Genomic DNA, 20,009 nt, shown 5'->3' with positions numbered 1-20,009 from the left:
TATAATGTCACGAGTGAATACTCACACGTATATAGCGTTGCCGGTTATAATGCTCAATGCACAAGTCGCCAAATACGCGCATAGCAACAACTCAGACTCAGCTCGAAGCCCATTTCTTTTGGATTAGCACAACCTCTCTTCCACGATTTCGGACGATCGTGCGGGTAGGAATCACACCACCCGGGGAGTCTATAAAATGGGGTGCATGCGGGCGCTCGCAAAGATGACAGATAGGATCGTATACTTAGATCGCACATTCTCCGAGGTCGCTTAATCACGTGTTTCTCTCTTTTATACAATCAGTCCATTGTGAATAACGATTAATAATAGACACATTCACCGATAATCTCTCGTGTTCATTCATTACCCCGGTATTTTTGCAACAACCGTGAGCTTAACACTTCACGGAGAACAAAACTATCGACCCTCACACGTAACAATATGATACACGTACATCAACAAATCATGTAATGGCGCTAATACGGATTTTTATGTTCTATTTGTTTTTTTAGATGTAAAAGTTTATACGCGTGTGCGAACATACAAACATAAGATTCTGCCAATCTACATCTACATCTAAACTTATATTCAAATTTTATATTGAGCAATTTTGTAAGAATCCTCTAAAACTCGTAAAAAAATTATTTCACGGTAGGAATGTTTCTTTACTCTTATTCCTTGATGCCATTTAAACAAATTTAATTAGTTATTAGTAAAAAAAAACTCAAAATGTCCTCAATTTATACTTATAGAATTTATAGTTTTGAACATTTTTTACATATATTATGTAACAACATCTTTATTGATATTCTATTGTTATTACAACCAGGGCTAGAAGGGTCTTGTTTATTATTGTTAACACCGATATGCTCGCCTTTACGCACACGAGCCCGCAAAGTTGGCAGGGTCCGGGATAAGTCAATAATAATGATGTATATTAGTGAAAACAATATATTATAATTAATAACGAATAGAGGTGTGCAAGCATCGCAAACTCGGTCGAACGAGAAAGAGAGTTAAAAGCAGAATGTCCGTTGGATCCTAGAAAGAGAGAGAAGTACTCGCACTTTCGTAGATGGGCACCAGGTACTCGTACAGACGTTGTCCTGCTCTTCTCGTGCAAACGTTGTTCTAGCCTACTCGTTGGGACGATGTCCTCATATAGCCTCATTCGGACTTCGGCTTCTATCCTGCTGTGTTCGTTTACAAGTTGCACTACGCGCCGACAGTTATGATTAAGGACTAGCGATTCTAGCGAGACTGACTCTTGCGCGCGCAGACAGACTCTTGACACTTCGACACATAGTCGTCGTATTTCGGCAACGATATACGGGTAAGTGGCAACAGCGCTATAACTAAGCTTGTTCCGTCTCTCTCTCTCTCTCTCTCTCTCTCTCTCTCTCTCTTTCTCTCTCTCTCTCTCTCTTTCTCTCTCTCTCTCTCTCTCTCTCTCTCTCTTCACTTTATTGGAAGCATCTTATATCAGCAATATTAATGAGACCGAATATATGCTCGTCAGTGTTGATTGTGGTTCAAAAATTTTGCTCGGCGGTGTTTACCGTAGACCAAAAGGGCATACTCTTTCTAAATTCTTCAACTCGTTGCAAAATCATTATCATCGGTTCGGCAATGTTGTTGTTGCGGGAGATCTTAACTCCGATTTGCTCTCTGATAATTATTATGGCAATCATCTTCATAATCTGATTAACGAAAATAATTTTCACCTTGTCCCGTTTGGTGCTACTCACCATACCGATAGTTCCGACACTGGGATTGATGTCATGTTATCTGATTGTGGCGACAAGATCATCCACTTCGAAAAATCCGCTGCTCCATACATCAATGGCCATGATTACCTCTTGATTGATTTCACGTTTGATCTCCCAGAAAAGCAAGAGTTGCTGATAATATCGCGTGATTTTCGAAGGTTCTCGTCAGTTGCTTTTCTGGCTGACCTTCTGCCTGATCTCTCCTTGCCGGCTTTCTCTGATCCGTTGGCTTCTGTTAACGATAAGCTGGTTGGTTTTCAGCAAGTTGCGTGCAGGGCTCTAGACATCCATGCACCGTTTACCGCTAGAAAACCCAATCGTAACGCTACCCCGTGGTTTACACCGGACCTTAAACGCCGATGTAAAGCCCGCGATCGGCTGTATAGTGCAGCGAAGCTTTCGAGAAAGCGGACTGCTATTATTCGCTACAAAACAGCTCGCATTGAGGTAAAACGTGCCATTCGAAGTGCATGTGAGGAGTATTTACTACATGGCTGCTCCGTGAGAACGAAGTGCTGGGGCTTTCTACGTCGTAATGGCTTAGTTTCAGCAAAAAGTAAATCACCTCTTCATTTTTTGATAAAGATACCCTTGCGAAGTATTATTCTTCTGTCACTTGTGTCCATCCAGTATGCTCGTCTGATTCTTTACGTGCTATCCTTGATGGGCAGTATAATAGTTTAGGTTCCGCGTTTAAATTTAGGTTTAGAAATTTGGATTGCGTTGAGGTTGCGCAGTTTATGCGAGCTTGCCTTTCCATGGCCAAAGGTCGGAGTTGCGATGAGTTATCCCTATCATATTTTGAGCAAGTTATACCTCAGATTGCCCCGTTTTTCACAGAAGTTTTTAACCTGTCGATTTCGAGCGGTGTCTATCCCTCTATCTGGAAAAAGTCGGTCATTGTGCCGCTTAGTAAATGCTCGACACCCAGCTCCCCGGGCGATACTCGTCCAGTTGCGAATATTCCGCACTTTGCCAAGGTTTTCGATAAAATAATTACTGACCAAGTTATCGCATACTTTGAAGCTAATAATCTTATTTCGCTGTACCAATCTGGGTTTCGTAGTAACTACAGCACGCAAACAGCGCTTCTGAATGTCACGGAAGATATCAGGCGAGGTGCGGATATGGGTCTGTTGACCCTGCTTCTTTTATTTGACTTCAGGCGAGCTTTCGACTCGATTGACCATGCTACTTTGCTTGCTAAGTTGAAATCGATCGATTTTTCTAATGACGCAATACTATGGTTCCACTCGTATCTGACTGGGCGTTCACAGGCAGTTGTTGGCCTCGATGGCATCCTTTCTGATTTTCTTCCTAATACGTCAGGTGTACCTCAAGGATCCTCTCCAGGACCTGTGATCTTTCTCATCTATATTAATGAGATTGTCTCAGTACTTCGACACTGTAGTGACTCCTCTTGAATGTTGCCAAAACGAAGGCTATAATTGTTGGATCAACCCAGCACCACATGCGTCTTGATCTCCAGCGAATTGAACCTATTGTCGTGGATGGAGTACCGATTCCTTTTGACGATTCCGTGAAAAACCTGGGCGTAATCCTTTCTAAAACTCTCTCTTGGAATGCTCATGTATCTCGCACCTACTCTAATGCGCATTTTGCCCTTTATCGCCTTAGGTTTAAGGGTTATTGTCTTCCTACTAGCTTAAAAACCCAACTAGTCAACGCTCTAGTTCTACCGTATATTGACTACGCTTGTCTTGTTTATATGGACCTTCCGGATTACCTTGCGATCAAATTACAAAGGCTGTGTAATTCTGCGGTACGCTTTATCTTTTTCCTTAGGAAAGACATTGAGCTTGGGCCCCTACTATGCCAAATTGGGCTGGCTATCACTTAACCATCGGCGCAATTATTATTTAGGTATTACGTTGTATAAGATTTTCGTTCATAAGCGACCTGGTTATCTTGCCGATCTATTTGCGCTACCTAATGAGGACTTACGACGCTCGGTCAGAAATAATCCGTCTGCGTTTGTGATACCGACTGCTAGGACCGAGATTTTTCGCAATTCATTTACTGTGAAAGGTATGCATTTCTGGGATTCTATCCCTACAACTATTAGGCTAAGCAAATCCTTGGGCGCATTCAAACAGTGCCTACATGTCTATTTATTAAGTCTACAGCAATGTTATGTGCATTATTAATATTTGATTAGGTTATAAGATGTTACTGCGAGCTTACTATTCAGTTTCCTTTGCTGCCTTTAATTGGTGAGCCGTTTACTACTGATTAAGAGAGATATTATTATTTTGTTTTTCCATTATTTTGTTTACGATTTGCAACTCTTTATTTTGTAATACTTTAGCTTAAGTCTGTTATTGTATGCCAAATATTGGCCACTACTGTGCCATCGGAAAATTTGTTATAAGTTGTCATCTTTATTTGTATTTCTATTCCTGCTATGCTGTATTATTTGCTCCTTGCCCTACGGCCTTTTGGTCACGGCGTTAATAAATCTATTTATCAATCAATCAATCTCTCTCTCTCTCTCTCTCTCTCTCGCTCTCTCTCTCTCTCTCTCTCGCTCTCTCTCTCTCTCTCTCTCTCTCTCTCTCTCTCTCTCTCTCTCTCTCTCTCAATGCCGCAACATACTGGTGTTTGGTACACGACACATTTAGTGGAATATCCAACGATCTACCCGCCCTTTCTGTCGAAAAACATCTGCAGACACTCGAGAATTTGGAATATCCCGTCTACTCCAATTTCAGTGAGATCACGGAATCGGATGTGTTAGCTGCGTTTCAGCACTTTACCTCCCAGGCCCAAAGAAGCGATGGCATCCCACAGATTGCCATTTCCAAGGCCATGCCAGTGCTTGCTCTCTTACTCTGTTGTATCTTCAACATGTCCTTCAGCAAGACATGCTTTCCCTCGGACTGAAAGAAGTCGCTGGTGCGCGCACTCAACAAAGTCAGTTCTCCAAAATCTCTTACTGACTACCGTCAGACTAACTCTTATGTTACTTATCCAAGACACTGAAGTGGCTGGTACACTGGCAGCTCTCTTATTACCTAGAATCTAGGCTCTTTCTTAACGGCCTACAGACAGGCTTTCGTACTGGTCATAACACTCAGTCAGGCTTAATAAAGCTGACTGATGATGTCAGGCTTGGTATAGACAAAAAGAAGGTAACAGTTTTTCTTTTTCCGAATTTAGCCAGGCGTTTGACACTGTGTGTCACGTCAAGCTCCTTAGGAAGCTAACCTCTTTCGGTTTTTCTAAACATCCGCTGGCTTGCCTCCTATCTCTCAAAAAGACAATAAGCCGTCATCGGTGACAACAATCAACTATCTTTTTTCTTACTGCTTAACACGGGAGTCCCTGAAGGATCAGTACTTGGTCCGTAACTCTTTACGTTGTATGTCAATGACATAAGTCTTTGTCTGGACGCGGATGTAGCATATCTGATCTATGCGGATGACCTGCAAATATAGGCTCGCCTTACTATATCAATGCTCTACCTACACTAGCTAACACCTTCATCAACATAGAGGGAGCCCAAGTCGATTTCGAATCCTCAATGCGCAGCCTAGGGATTGAGCTTGACTCTAAACTATCATGAAAAGAGCAAATAAAACAAATGTATAGCGCTCGCTTTCTAATGTATAGGATATACTTTTTTAGGAAAAACACTGACCTCGAACTGCGCAAACACCTTGTTCAAGCCCTGCTGTTTCCTATCATCGATTACTGTTCACTAGTTTACTCCAACTTGACACAAGAACTTGACACTAAACTACTAAGACTTGTGAATACAGGTATACGTTACATCTATGGTCGAGGGAGGGATAAGCACATCACACATTACTAGAAAGAGTAAAAGTAGAAAGTACTTTGTGGCCTGCTTTTTAAGAAAGCTATTTAGTATGCCAGACTATCATACTTAATTGCCTACTTTGACTTCCACGTCGCACTCCGTCCTGTAAGAAGTGAAGCGATACCAGTAGACATACCCCCCTTCTCAACAGAGACGCTGATGAATTTATTTCACATAATCGCCTTATACCTATGTAACTCATTGCCCTTACAACTACGCGACACCATACCTATCAATCATTTTTGAGGCAAGGCTTAATCCTACTTTTTCAACCTCGAAAATACATAGTCACCCTCATAACAAAATTATCCATTCATTTCTCACACGTCAGCATTCTCAACTATAATTACACAAACACACAACGCCGGTCCCAAGCTCGGGACCCCGACACACAAGAGGTGGAGAAGGAGGAGTGGAAGTAGTAGCAACCTCATTAAAAATAACCAAGGCTCATCTGGCCTGGATGACAGCACCTTGTTAAAGGGCTTCTTCCTAGGATATAGAATAAGGGAAGAAACCACGAATATAAATCAATCATGGACAGTGAGTTAATTAAAACACTGCCCCAAGCGGGTCAAGCTTTACAGCCCAATCCCGACGTTAGTTCCGATCGGGTGAAAGCCCCGGTGGTTGACGCAGGCTCCATGGATGTTGGGGGGAGCCAATTAACTCAAACAAGACAGGAGGTCTCCTAGACAGAAAGAGACCCATAAGAAAAGAGAAGAAGAGGACAAGACGCCAAAGGAAGGCCAGAGTGCGCCACTAGCGACGACTTTCAGCACTACTCAGTGCCCACCGCCCACAACAGGGACATTACCACCCTGGTAGAGGGTGGAAACAAGAAACAAAGAGAAGAAAAAGGAAAAAGAAGACGATAACATTAATAATGGTGTTGTAGATCAGAAAGGCACAAGAAAATCTAAGTTGCCAAGGGCAAGACCAACCCGACCGGAGGCTCTAGTCATAAAAGCTACCGACGGGAAGTCCTACGCTGATATCTTGCAAAAGATGAAAGCAGACCTAGAACTGAAGATGCTAGTGGATAGCGAAAATAGGATACGCAAAACGGCGGTTGGTGACCTACTTTTGGAACTCTAACGCACATTGGAAGAAAAGGCAACGGAACTTTGACAAGCGGTGCAAGAAGTGCTAGAAGAGGGTGTCATCGTAAGAATCCTACAAGATGTAGAGGTCTTTGAAGTAAAGGATCTTGATGTTCTAACCACTAAGTAGGACATCGTGGAAGCGCTACGGAGGAAGTTTCAAGATAGCGGCTCAAATGCAGTGGAGGAAACGGCAGTAAAGTCTGTGCGCAAGGCATATGGCGATACGCAGACGGCGGTCATTCAAATGCCAGCAAAAATGGCTCAGCAGATGATCGCAAAGCAGAAAATCAGGATAGGCTGGGTAGTATGCAGAATACGAGAGATAAAGCGGAATGCACGTCCACTTCGCTGCTATAAATGTCTAGGATTTGGACATATCGGCAAGAACTGCACAGTATCGCAGGATCGGAGTAACCTCTGTTATAAGTGTGGAGTTGAAGGACATAATGCAAGAGATTGTAAAAACAAACCAAGCTGCGTTATCTGCCAAGAAAGAGGAGCAACAGAGAAAAGTGACCATGCTGCTGGTAGCTGGTAGCTACACATGCCCAGTATACTAAGCGGCAGTAGAGAAGTTGAAGAAACGAAGATTATGAAGATAGTGCAGTTGAACTTGAATCACTGCGAGGCAACACAGGATTTACTTAACCAGTATGTTCATAAGACGGAGGTCGACGTAGCCATTATATGTGAACCATACAGGGCCCTAGACGAGAAATCATGGGAAACGAACGACACTGGCAGAGTAGCGATCTGGGCATGTGGTAACGTGGCTTTCCAGGAAAAAATGTTGACCAGCAAGGAAGGATTTGTTCTTGCAAAGATAGCAGGAATACACTAATACAGATGCTATGCTTGGCTTAACGCACCGATCAAACAGTTCGAGCGGCAGTTAGATCGACTCGTGCAGAATATTGCGGGAAGAAAGCTAGTAATCATCGCAGGCGATTTTAACGCATAGTACTGCTAGAAGAATCTGCTCTCCTGGACTTGGTGTTAGTTAATCAGGGTAGCACTAACACCTTTAGTAGAGGAGACGCAGGATCTATTGTAGACCTGACTTTTGTTAGTAGTTGCCTTATTGGCTCAATTGGCAAGTGGACTGTGAGTGAAAACTACACAAATAGTGATCACCAGTCCATAATAATGAAAGTAAGAAAATCAGAGCAGAGACCTAGCGCGAGTACAAGGACCAACAGAGTCGGTCGGAAAACGAAGGATTATGATTTGTGACGTGGCCAAACTCGGGGAAATTTGAAGCACCACCATCCAATCCTGCTTGCTGCGCTGCCAACGCTCGTGACCACCGTTATCGTTGTGCTGTGACTATACTGTGCGGTGCTCTTTTTTGGGTTTTTTTTTTGCGAGTATCTTACAAGTGCTCTCTTTGCGCCAACTTGTGCACTATCTGCTCTATTTGTGCGAACAAAGCGTACGGAGCCAAATTACGGGTAGGAGTGAGAGAGAAAACATATTTCTAGGGTAGAGCACGTGGCGATATATAGTGCGTTCCCAAATGGATAAATTCGATACTAGCTAAAGTGCGCGAATTTCAAATTCTTGTCCACGACGACACTAAAGCCATAAATTCATAACCTAGCGAGCGCGCGAATTTTCGAATTCTCTTATCTCGACAAGTGCGTTCTTAAACTGGTCATTGTTGGCATAAGTGTATTTCTGCAATCACTCGAGCGAACTTGCCTGATCTATCATCGACTCTTGTCCCATCGCCAATTACTATTAGACTTGTTTCTTTTAAATATTCTTAAGTATTTGTTTAGTCATTGTCTTCGTTCATTATTGCAAATAGCTACTTGACCGAATTTTTATATTTATTTGAATCTGGAACCTAGAAGCGCAAATGCTTTTATGTACCGTGTGTCGTAGAAACGTCGGCTTTGGCAACTGATCGTGCTCGCAGTGCAGCGCTACGTTTCATAAATCCTGTTTGGTCAAATATTTAAATTTAAAAAAGCGCAAAGCTAGTAACTGCTGTTTAAGCCACTTCAGAGATTATCTGAACGTCGATCGTAACTTCTCGCAGTCCACGAATGCTCGCACATTGGCTTACGATGAAGCTTGTGGCGTTAACCTTGAACAACTTGACTCCTCACTTGATTCTTCTATCGGCGCTATTCCTACCTTAGTCGACACTTCTCAGCCTCCTAGCAGCATGTCGACCTTACCGGCAAACTGGGATTCCATGACTGCCTCCCAGCAGATGGCTACCATCTTTGCTAGAGTAAGTGCTGGCGAAGAGCGGCTCTCTAACAAAATCGATACTCTTCAAGAGGAATGTAAAGAATTGCGCAAGACCGTGGCTAACCAGAAAGAGCGTATCGAGGCCCTTGAGGCGTCCAACGCAACCCAGCGAGCAGACATCGAACAAATAAAGGAGCTACGCGTACGTGCCCCTGACACACTAGATCTAAGGATCACAGGGGTCCCTCGTTCCTCCAATCTACCTCTTATCGATGTCGCCATCAAGATTCTAGCTATTCTTGACTTGTTACCACTAAAAAGAGACATCCTTGAGGTTCGCGAGCTCCCCAATAAGGACCTAAATAATCAGGCCGATACTTCGTCTTCACAAGCGAGTAACTTGACGGAGAAACATACCCTCGTCGTCCACTTGAAGAATTCTGCGACACGTGACTTTATTTTACGTACTAAGCGGCATCATGTGTGGATTAAAAATAATAATATACTCGTCCGTAAATCTGATAACTCTCGCATCCTGCCTATTGTCACGGAAAGCGACTTCGATAAATTGATCTGACGCCATTCAGAGCCCAGTATCCCGAAATCTTCATCTAAAAACCCTGACGTCTATTGCCTCATTCAAAGTTGCCCTATTTGACTACCTCTTAAATAATTAATTAGATCGTGCTTTAAACTGTTAACTAGTGTTTAGCATTAGGGAGTAATCAACTGTTAACTAGTGATTAACACTCCGATAAATTGTGATCAATACCACTTTAAGTAGCCCTAAGCACTTTGTTGTTAACTTCGTTAATATTTCAAACTTCCATCATAATTTGTTATATCTTGCGCAACATTGTTTTCCTATTGAAAGCATAGTATGTACATCTATATTTATATATTGGTTTCTACTTTCTACTTTCATGCGTAAATTGTTTATTATATTATAAAGTTTATTATTGGATCATTTATATGCACCCCGGCATACGGTTCTGATGGGCCTTGCCGGTAATGTTCCGCTCGGGCGTCACACAAAAAGTGCGCAAACGGGAGAAAACCGCGCTCTTCACCGCTCGCTCCCGCTTCTCCCACCCCTCGGTTCTCCTCACGCGCGGTCCCATCGGCCGAAAACCGACGCGTATTAGCCTTGCACGGCACATCTTCCCCGCTCCTCGTTGCCCCGACGGCGCGAAGCTCGGCTCGGCTCGGCGATTGGCGCACACGCTCTCTTCTCACGCTTTCTCACTCACACTCTTACTATCCCTATCTCCGCACTGGCGCAGCAGTGCCACTCTCTACACGTTTCTCTGTTTCTCTTCTCTCTTCCTCGGCGCCATCTTTCCTCCGATCAGGTGATGTTCCATATTCACGTGCACTACGCGCACTCGCGATGTACCTCGGGAAAAATAGCACAAAAATTAGAAGAGCCCTGGCAACTTAGCTGGTGCCAGTGGTTCTCCGCGTTCGGCTAACTCGCCTTCGTGCGACGTGCAAAAGGCACCGTCGCAATTCCCCTTCCCTAGACTGAATCTATCCTCGACGTATTCAGTCTACTACCTTAACGAGGTTGGTCCCGGTACGTGCGACGCAAGACCGCTTCCCGGATTTCTGCAGGCATTCTGACCAAATTCTTCAGGATAGTCAAGGTGTCGTCGACTGGGTCACGTCGATTCGACGGTCCGGGTTGTCCCAGGAAAGGTGGTACTTGCTGCCCTTGTAGAGACGGTGCTATGTTGAGCCCCGGAAGTGGCTGGCCTTCCCAACAGTTAAAAGTTCGCGCCTGTTGCAGCTGTCTCACAGCTTCTTCTCGACGACGAGCTTCCACCTGGGCCAACAACCGCAGCTCGTAGCGCCTGAGCTGATCAGCTTCCGCTGCTCTCTTCCACTCGGCTTGACTCTTCTTTCTTCTCTTCCCTCTTCTCTCTTCATCTCTTCTCTCTTCCCTTGATTCTTCAGTTTTGTCGTCGAGCGCTCCGTCGATTCCGACAACTCTATCGACTACCGCAATCGCTGGCCTACGTAGCGGACCCAGGTATCGCGGAATTCCGGCCTGCTGGATCGACTGCATCAGCTTTGTTATCGGGTTAGGTAGCCCCAGAGTAAACCAGGCATTCTTGTCAGGATCAGACGAGAAATACTCGTCCGACAATATACTGATTATGGCCTTCTTCTCCTCTACTACTTGTAGTAACTGCGGGTCTGGCTCGCTCCTCGCGCTTAGCTGCAAACTCTTAGTCGGCTCTGCCAACAACTCTTCAGTCTTCTCGGTCTCAACATTTATAACTCCTTCTGCCTCCTCGCCTCTGATCCCGTCGACTGACTGATCCTCGTCTGCTTGCTCGAGTGCCAGGGTTTGCTCCGCGCTATGCCATTTTAATGGCAGATTCAGCATACGTAGCTCTTCCGGCTCTGGTGGCTCCACGGCTGCCACAGTAGCAGCAGCGGTCGATTCCAGCTGCATAGCAGCCTCTTCCTGGACCGTCGGTGCCGAGGACTCTTCTCTCTGAAGACTCTCCTCTGTTCCGATTGGAGCAGCGCTTAACTCTCCGCCGTTGACTGGTGCTGTTCCCTCGGATGCCGGCGCCAGAGCCTCCGGCAAGGCTCTCTCTGCGTTGCATCCGGAAGGGCGGCTACTTAGCCATGGTTGGAGTTGGCGGCATTCGGACATCTCTCGGCTCCTGGTACTCCGGGAAAGGAACGTCCACGGCCACGAATCGTTCTCCCTTTCGCTGCCAAGCTCTCGGCATCTTCTCCAATCCACCTGCAACTGGTAAAAAGATTCGGAGACAAGGGACGAGACGAGTGACGTTTTAACTCCGTTACGTCCACCTTCGCGATCCGTCTACTCGGTCTGCTCCCGTTTCCCAAGACGTAAACCATCGGCAAAGAACGATTATCTCGTACTGCCCTTCATACTTCGGTGCATACCGAATACTTCATAATACGCTCCTGATCTATAAATTTCGTAATTAAATCTCGCAGCGCATCTAACCTCTTCATTCTCTCGATCCAGACCGATGGGTCGATTTTCGCGACAGGCGGTTTGCCCTCGACTTTCTCCTCGAAAATTTAAGAACGCGGGCGATACTTTCGTTGTATTCACCGCATGCCTAAATTTGTGCACGTGTACGTCCCAATTTCGGTGATCTTGCTTAACGAAACTCGCAATCATCGTTTTTAACGTTCTATTACTCCGCTCTACGGGATTCGCCTGCGGATGGTACGGCGGCGTCGTTATACGCTTAACTCCGTATTCCTTCAGCGTATCCTTTAAGGGTTTATTGTCGAATTCCTTTCCGTTATCAGTTAAGAAATAATCTGGCGTCTCCCACCTGAATAAAATTAACTCCTCTAACGCCCGCGCGACCGATTTGCCGTCAACCTTACGCAACGGCTGAACCTCGATCCATCTCGTGAATAAATCCTGAAAAACGATTAGGTATTTATGCTGAGATTTGCTCGGCGGAAATTCCATTAAATTAGCTGCCACTACGACCTACGGACGCTCTACTATTCTCTTACCCATTAACCCCTGCTTTCCGGTTTGTGGCACCTTATACATTTGACAAGTTTCGCACGACTGCACGAACGCGTGCACGTCGTGATATACGGTGAAGAGCGCGTCGAGACGACGAGACGCCACCCTTCTTCACGGTCTACGATCGGATCTAACAACGGATCGTTTCTATACCTATACAAACATCCGTTCTCTACCTTCCAATTCGGATATTTCTTCGGAAATTGCAACATGTCTTTCATCATCTGCAAATACTTCAGATCACGCACCTCTGAAAATCCCGCAGCTTCCTCCTCCTGTTCCGTAGCATCCGATAACGCATCGAGAAAATGTTTCAGCGCGCCCTTACGGTGTATAATTTCGAATTCCCACTGTTGCATTTATATCGCCCAGCGCGCGAGCCTGCCGGTCGGATCCTTTAAATTACATAGCCACTTAAGCGCGCTGTGATCCGTGATCACGCGAAACGAATACGCCTCTAAATACCGTCGCAGCTTTTTAATTGCCCACAGAACCGCGAGTGACTCCTTTTCAGTTACTGTATAATTCTTCTCGGCCGCAACACTCGACTCACGTACATGATCGGATGCTCTCCGTCATCTTTCTCCTGCGTCAACACGCCTGCGATTGTATGATTGCTCGCGTCGCACGGTAACGTGAACGGCTTCGAAAAGTCCGGTCTCGCGAGCATCGGCGCCTCCGTCAAGGCCTTTTTATACGCCTCGAACGAAGCCTGTTGCTCCTCTCCCCAGGTCTATTTCTATCCCTTGCGTAGGAGTTTCGCTAACGGTACTTTTAATTCCGAATCCTTCTCGATAAACCGCGCGTACCAGCCGACCATTCCCAAAAATCTTCGTAGCGCTTTTACGTTCTTCAGAGCCGGATAATTGACTACCGGCGCAATTTTCTCCGGATACGGTTACAACCCTTCTCGATCCAAAAGAAACCCCAAGTAACGCACGCTCGGACAACAAAAATCACACTTCTTTTTATTCACTACTAACCTGCGACGGTACGTTGTCCGTTGCAAGGCCGCATTTTCCGAGAGAGTACTAATTGCGTTTTGCAATTATTAATGCGCGTATGATTTTGTTTGTTTGTGAGAGTCGGAGAAGAAAAGAGCATCGTGGAGAGAAGAGGAGTATTGGAGAAACAACAGAGCAACGAGCAGTCGTCGAGTGTTCCAGGAAAGAAGTCGAGGGGAGAGAATTCGAGGAATGCGTGATCGCGGGCGCGAAATGTATCTCTGCTGCGACAGAGCGCCGAAATCATGTCCGTGAGTGTGTGTGAGAGAGAGAGAGCATGGAGACACGCGCGGCAACAGCGGGGCCAATCGCCCGGCAACAGCAGGGACTCGGGGAGAGAGGGAAGTCGGTTGCGAAATAGACTGTTTTCAGACTCAGAGCAGACTGATCGGGCTAGTCAGTTCCGTCGCGATCGGGGAGAAGCGCGGGGATTGGTCGAGAGATAGAGCGAGCGGGTACGAGCGCGCGAGTCGCGGCGCTCAGCCCGGGACTGAGTCTCGAGTCGTCGAAGCGAGAGGACGTGTTCGCGAGTGTAAAACGTTGTGGGTTGACGAGGAGGAGATCGCGTCGCGTAGCATCTCCGGGCGCGTATTGAGAGGATCGCGCGCGGGATTCTCGCGGAGTGGTGAGTGTGTGGTGCGGGGTAGAGAGTAGAGTAGAGAGTGAGAGAGAGAGAGACAAGCATCGAGGAAGCCGAGGAAGAAGACGAGCGGGAGAGTTGGTCGAGAAGCGAGAAGCCGAGGAAGAAGACGAGAGGAAGCACGAGAGCGGAGGCTGAGACGAGAAAGCTGAGGAAGGAGGCGATCAGAGAGAGTTGGACGAGGAGACGAGGAGAAAGGTATCGGTGGAGCCGAGTGTGCGTGAGAGAGAGAGAGAGAGACGCGAGTATGTGGAGAGTGTGTGTCGTGGGAAAGACGTGTGTGTGTGTGTGAGAGAGAAGAAATTGCGCGAGAGAAGTCGTAGGAGAAGACGCGAGTAGAATCGGGAGAAAAGCCGCGGAGAATCGGAAGAAACGCGAGAGTCGCTCAGAACCGATTCTGAGAAGTCGGGGCCGCTTTGTGTTGCTAGCGCGCGAGAGGGAAGGAGAGCAGGCGAGCGAACGGCGCGTGGCGTCATGGCCGAGACGAGAGCGGCAGCATAGCGCGCTGCCTTACCGACTTCGTCGGGACAAGTCGAGCCGAGCGAGCGAGAGAGTTTCGAGCGTGTGTGAGGCGAGAGAGATAGAGCGAGCGTGGAGAGTCGGGAGAGGCGCATTGTCGCGTGGAGAGCGGGATTTTTTAAGTTGGAGAGAGAGTGAATAAAGGGAGAGTTTAAGCGAATTCGAGTGTAATTTTTCCAATCACCCTGAATATCCCGATTTAGCGCCATCTGACGGAACCTCCTCCAAGATCGCAAGGAGATTCGGAAACGTTTATAAAAATAATAGTGTCGCGGATTCGGGGCCGCCGAAGTAGAGGAAAAAATAGTTTCGCGGGTTTTGCCACGTCAGAAACTCTGCGCTATTCAACCTCCGTAACACCTTCTCGGTCCAATATAAGTGCTCTTCTAACGTTTCCGTCGCGATTATCAGATCGTCAAAATAATTAATTTCGTGCGGCTCATATTCCGGTCCGAATAACACGTCCAGCAATCGTTGCTGTGTCATCAGCGCGTTACACAGGCCGTGTATCGCGCGTTAAACTGCCAAAGGCCCGAGCCCGGTACGGTGAACGCCGTATATTTTCGACTTTCTTTCGCGAGCGAAATCTAGCGGAAAATAAGCCTGTTTCAATTCGATTTTGGACAGATAATGCGCGTTTCGTAGCAGATCTAAGATTAAATCCATATTTTTCATAGGATACGCGTCTTTTCTCGTTACCTTATTAAGATCGCGATAATCCACGCAGAACCTATACGTTCCATCTCCTTTGGCTATCATAACCAGCGCACTCGTATAATCACTCGTACAACGCTCGATAATCCCCTCATTGAACATCCTCTCCACTCCCTCCGTAGCTACTTGCATCATCATCGGCGATCTGCGACGGTAATTATGCCTAATCGGCCGAAAATCCGTCACGACGATGTGATGCTAAATGTGTTAGACCGATGCCACTCGATCTACAAGTTCTTGGACTCTTTCACGCTCACTCTGCTCTAACTCGCAAATTCATGCACACTTTGCAAAAATCACTGCCTTCCCTTTCTTTGCGTTCTCATTACGCAAATACGCATGCCACGAGCCCTCAAAAACACGCCATAAGTTCCGACCTAATCGTGTATCTAAAACGAAAGTCTCACAGAAATCCATGCCTAATAACGTCATGATCGAGATCTGTCACCACCTTAAAATCAATCGGATGTGCGTGACTGTTGATCTTGAACATTGTTCGCATGATTCCCTGCACTTGGCTATCTTTCCCGGTTGCCGTTCTAACGCGCATATTCGTTGGCCGCAGCCTTGACTTAAACCTCTCTACCTCGTGCGGTCCTACCATAGAAAGCGTCGCGCCCGGCCCCATTAGCGCCTTATAATTTTTACCGCCAATATTCACGAATATGAAGTTTCGATTATTCGCGCTTACGCTCGCAACTAATTCTTCGCATTCGTCTTCCTCACTCTGCCTCAGATTCAAGCCCGTATTCGAGATATTACTCTTATCCGACACGTCTTTTCTGCCTGCGATTCTACTACTCTCAGCATCGACAGGGTGTTTCTCTACTCGATTCTCTCTCAACTCAGGCTCAGCGGTAAGCGTTTCTATTGCCTTCGCTATTTTGCCTATATTTCTGTACGCTAACTCTTCCTCGTCACTCGAATCTACTCTCTGCGCTTCTAATTTATGCGACTCGCTTCTCAACCATAAGGCCTCGATGCTACGTTTTGAGAACTCTTCTCCCTATAGCGCAGGAAGACCATCACGCCATGTCGATAAAGACTCGATCGCGTTAATCAGCTGACCGAACCCTCGAGATTTTAATTTCTTTTCCGCGGCGGCCCTTTCCTCAGCTCCCTTTAACGTAACGACGATTTCTGACTCTGCCACCGTCCCGTTTTCCGGAGAAGCTACTCGCTCACACGACTCAACCCTTTCTCTCAACTTCTCGTTGCCGGTTTCTACTCTCACCTTCGATCCTAAATCTTTCAACGATACTTTCTCGGCGCGAATCGACGGTTTCGTGAAAACAAACATCCCGTCGTCACTACTATCGCTACTCGAATTAGAATTTATCCGGGGGATTAAAGTTATTTCTTCAATCCCCCGGTCTGCCTGTTTCTCAACCGCGCACGTAATTCTGAACACGTTGGGCAGGTCTGAAACGTAACATCCTACTTGCCGCAGTTTTGTCAGTACACCTGCCTAAAGCCTACGAACTCCGTGTCCACCTTGCCCGGCGCTCGATTAGGACAGCTGCGGGTCACGTGTCCTTTCTGATTACACGCGAGGCACTTGACCTCGGGGCACTGAGACGCACGATGTCCCACGCCTTGATACGTATAGCACGCGCCTACGAATTCGCGCAGTTTATCACCTGCTGAAGCCTCCGCTCCTAACGAGAATTTCGCCTGCTGAGGCGGCTTCGCGCTCGCTTGCGACTGAGGTCCGCTTCGACCCCCGCTATCACCCTGTGCCTGATTATTCGTATGCCATGCCGACTATCCTTGCCTCCGCGCGTCTCCGCGATGCATGGCAGTTGCAGATGCAGCATGCGTTTCTCCGGCCGGCGCCTTCAACTGCCCTGTCTCGCCTTTCGACTCTGTTTTACTTCCCGACTCGTTATTCTTCTTCGTCATTCGATTCATCGAAATACGACACGACTCTCTCCAACTCTCGCGGCACGCATGACGGGCGAGCTCTCGCATGCTCGAATGTTTGAGTCCGCGACGGAATTCGCGCTGGCTGTTCTACGAACGGTCTCGGTGGTGCCAGCGGCTCCGGTGGCCTCACGGGTAATCCTTGTCCCTGAATCATTTGCGCATAATAATATGCCCACTAAACCTGCGGTGGATCATAGAGGCTAGGCACTTCTGCCGGCGCAAAGTAAGGCGGCCCTTCTAACCCTATGTTCGACGCCGGCCTATTAAATGCTCCTACTATCGGCGCACCTGCCGTCGCAAACGCTGGCGCGCGCGGATGACCGGCCATTGTCGTGAATACCGACGTTGTAGTCGCGGACGACGTATTCGTCACTATCTCGGCGCCTGGTGCTCTCGCAAATGCTCTTGGTGGCTGGTTATGCACATCGAATTCTCCGGTTTCGATGAGACGTCTAGTCCCGCTCCCAACGCTACAGTCTGACTCATGATTATTCGGACGAATCGGCTCTCGTTGCCGCTGTTGACGCGCGTCACGCGCACCGTCCTGACTCGATGGCAACACGCTAATGCGATCTAGATCCTCCTCTTCGTTTATTCTAGGGCTCGGATTTATCGCAGCTACGTCCCATTGATACCACGGAATTTCTGGGTTCGCTTGATCACGTTCCCGCATAAGCAAGCGCAACAAACGGTCTCTCAATATCTCTATGTTCCAAGCCGTGCTGCAACGTCGCTCTTCTAACTGGGCGACGAGCTTCGCAGCGGCTAGTTTTCCTACCTCGAACTTAAGTGCACGTATCTCGCGTGTCACAAGGAGACGACGCATGACTTTTTCGTGCCCATTTACCAAACTCATATTTCTAGAAAAGGTCGCGAAGCCGAACAATCGAACGCCGTTCTCAAAATCAAAACAACTCGGCGTGCCTGCTTAGTCGAAAATACACACGCTGGCGCGCGCTCTCTGTTTCTTCCGAGAACCCCTCTCCTCGACTCTCGAGCCTTCATATATATATGAAAATCGATATATTTGCAGCTACTTACTCTGCTCTTCCACCTCAGATCAGTACGCAATTTTACGAATTTTTACGACGCAACTTACACTCACACACACTTTCACACCTCAAAATCTCTCTAAATTAATTTTCCGATAATCATATTCGACCGAGCCTCACGTTATGGACGCCATTTGTGACGTGGCCAAACTTGGGGAAATTTGAAAGTCTCCCACGAGGCCCGAAGGCCCGCACAACTAATTTTTATACGTTTCCTCCGCGTTTTCTCGGAGGAGGTTCCGCCGAATCCTCTCTCCCTCGCTCCGGTTTGCAAGGGGGTAATCGGGAATTATAACTCTCGAGTTCTCTATTTACAGCACTTTATTCTCTCACTCGTCCTCCGATCCATTACAAAATCTGTACGCATTCACTCTCTCTCTCTCTCTCTCTCTCTCTCTCTCTCTCTCTCTCTCTCTCTCTCTCTCTCTCTCTCTCTCTCTCTGTGGCTTCTGCTTCAGGTGAGTCTCACACGCGTGTCAGATCCCTCCGTCATCAAAACTAGTTTTCGCCTGTTTTCTGACTGACTCCTTGTGAGTCTAAATATTTTTAGTAAATATGGCCTCCCGCAGGCTCCACGTGCCGGAGCATTACTGCATGACTCCTTAAAAAAGAGCCAGGGAGTCCGTGTAAAAATTGAAGTGTCCTGGAGAGGTTAGGAGCGCAGTTGAGAAATTAGGCGGGATTCTGGCAGACTTTCCATCTTGGCCGTTGGCATCCCTGCTCCTTGGTGGTGACGTCAAGACTGGCGCGAAATTTGAGCATCACTTCATTGGATACCGCAATGGCCCCAACGGTTTGCTCAGTCTGCAATGACGACTCCAAGCCACCAACAAGTACCTGTCCGACCTGCCGTCTTCCGTGCCACACTCGCTGTTCGAACAAGAAGATGAACGCGGTGTGTAAGAATTGTCGGAAGACTGAGACGCCAGAGACGCTCCCATCAGAGACCCCTTCTCCTGCCGTGGCGATGCCGGCAACCAAGTCGGCGCAGCAGAGTATCAAACCTGCACAGAGGAAGCCCTCCCCGCCTCTTGGAAAATCTCAGGTGAGCGTTCGCGCCGGGCCAGTGCTCCGAACCAAGTCGGCAACACCTCCCGTCTCTCCCCACCAGAAGACGCGGCAAATATGCGATCAGGTGATCGCGACAACAGTAGCGCGGCGTACAGCTCCCCTCTCCGCTCCAACACGAAGCAAGAACAGCGGGAGAGCAATTTACCGAGCTGCAATATCTCAGCCGGGCGGGTCACTGACACCCAGGCGCCTGCCTCGCTGGGACAGCAGGAGAACAGCCAACAGAGCCTGAACGCACCTGTCGGGCGGGTCACCGACTCACAGGCGCCCGCGTCGCTCACTTCAGCGTCGGCTGACGACCCATCTGCACAAGACACTGCGAATATACAGAAGATTCGAGCGAAGGATGCGCCACTGGGAGACTCCAGCCTTCTAGGTGTCTCTAATATTTTAATCCCTGTGAGCACGATGGAGCTTTTCTTCCAGTGGTTTGACATGCTCCAGGATCAGCTTGATGGGCTAAAGGCTCTCGTGAGCAGGGGTTCGGTGCCACATGGCGTCTCCTCCGCCCTGGTAGAGGGGGGCGCCACAGTGGGCACGGAGGAATTGAATACCCGTATCTCTGCTCTCGAGACCCAGCTAGCAGATAACATCAGTGCTAATATACTGCTCCACGCCAACAGGCTG

The 20,009-nt window shown here is 47.5% G+C and overlaps 1 protein-coding gene across 19 annotated transcripts in view; it reads right to left on the bottom strand.

Moving 5' to 3' along the window:
* LOC107981865 (ubiquitin-protein ligase E3B) overlaps positions 1–20,009 on the bottom strand; it is a 583,577-nt gene that overhangs the window by 185,744 nt on the left and 377,824 nt on the right. The gene's annotated exons all lie outside the window — the stretch shown is intronic.

The sequence above is a fragment of the Nasonia vitripennis genome (genome assembly GCF_009193385.2).
Source record: "Nasonia vitripennis strain AsymCx chromosome 2 unlocalized genomic scaffold, Nvit_psr_1.1 chr2_random0004, whole genome shotgun sequence".
Classification (NCBI taxonomy): Eukaryota; Metazoa; Arthropoda; class Insecta; order Hymenoptera; family Pteromalidae; genus Nasonia; species Nasonia vitripennis.
This window is presented reverse-complemented; position numbering and strand designations above follow the sequence as displayed.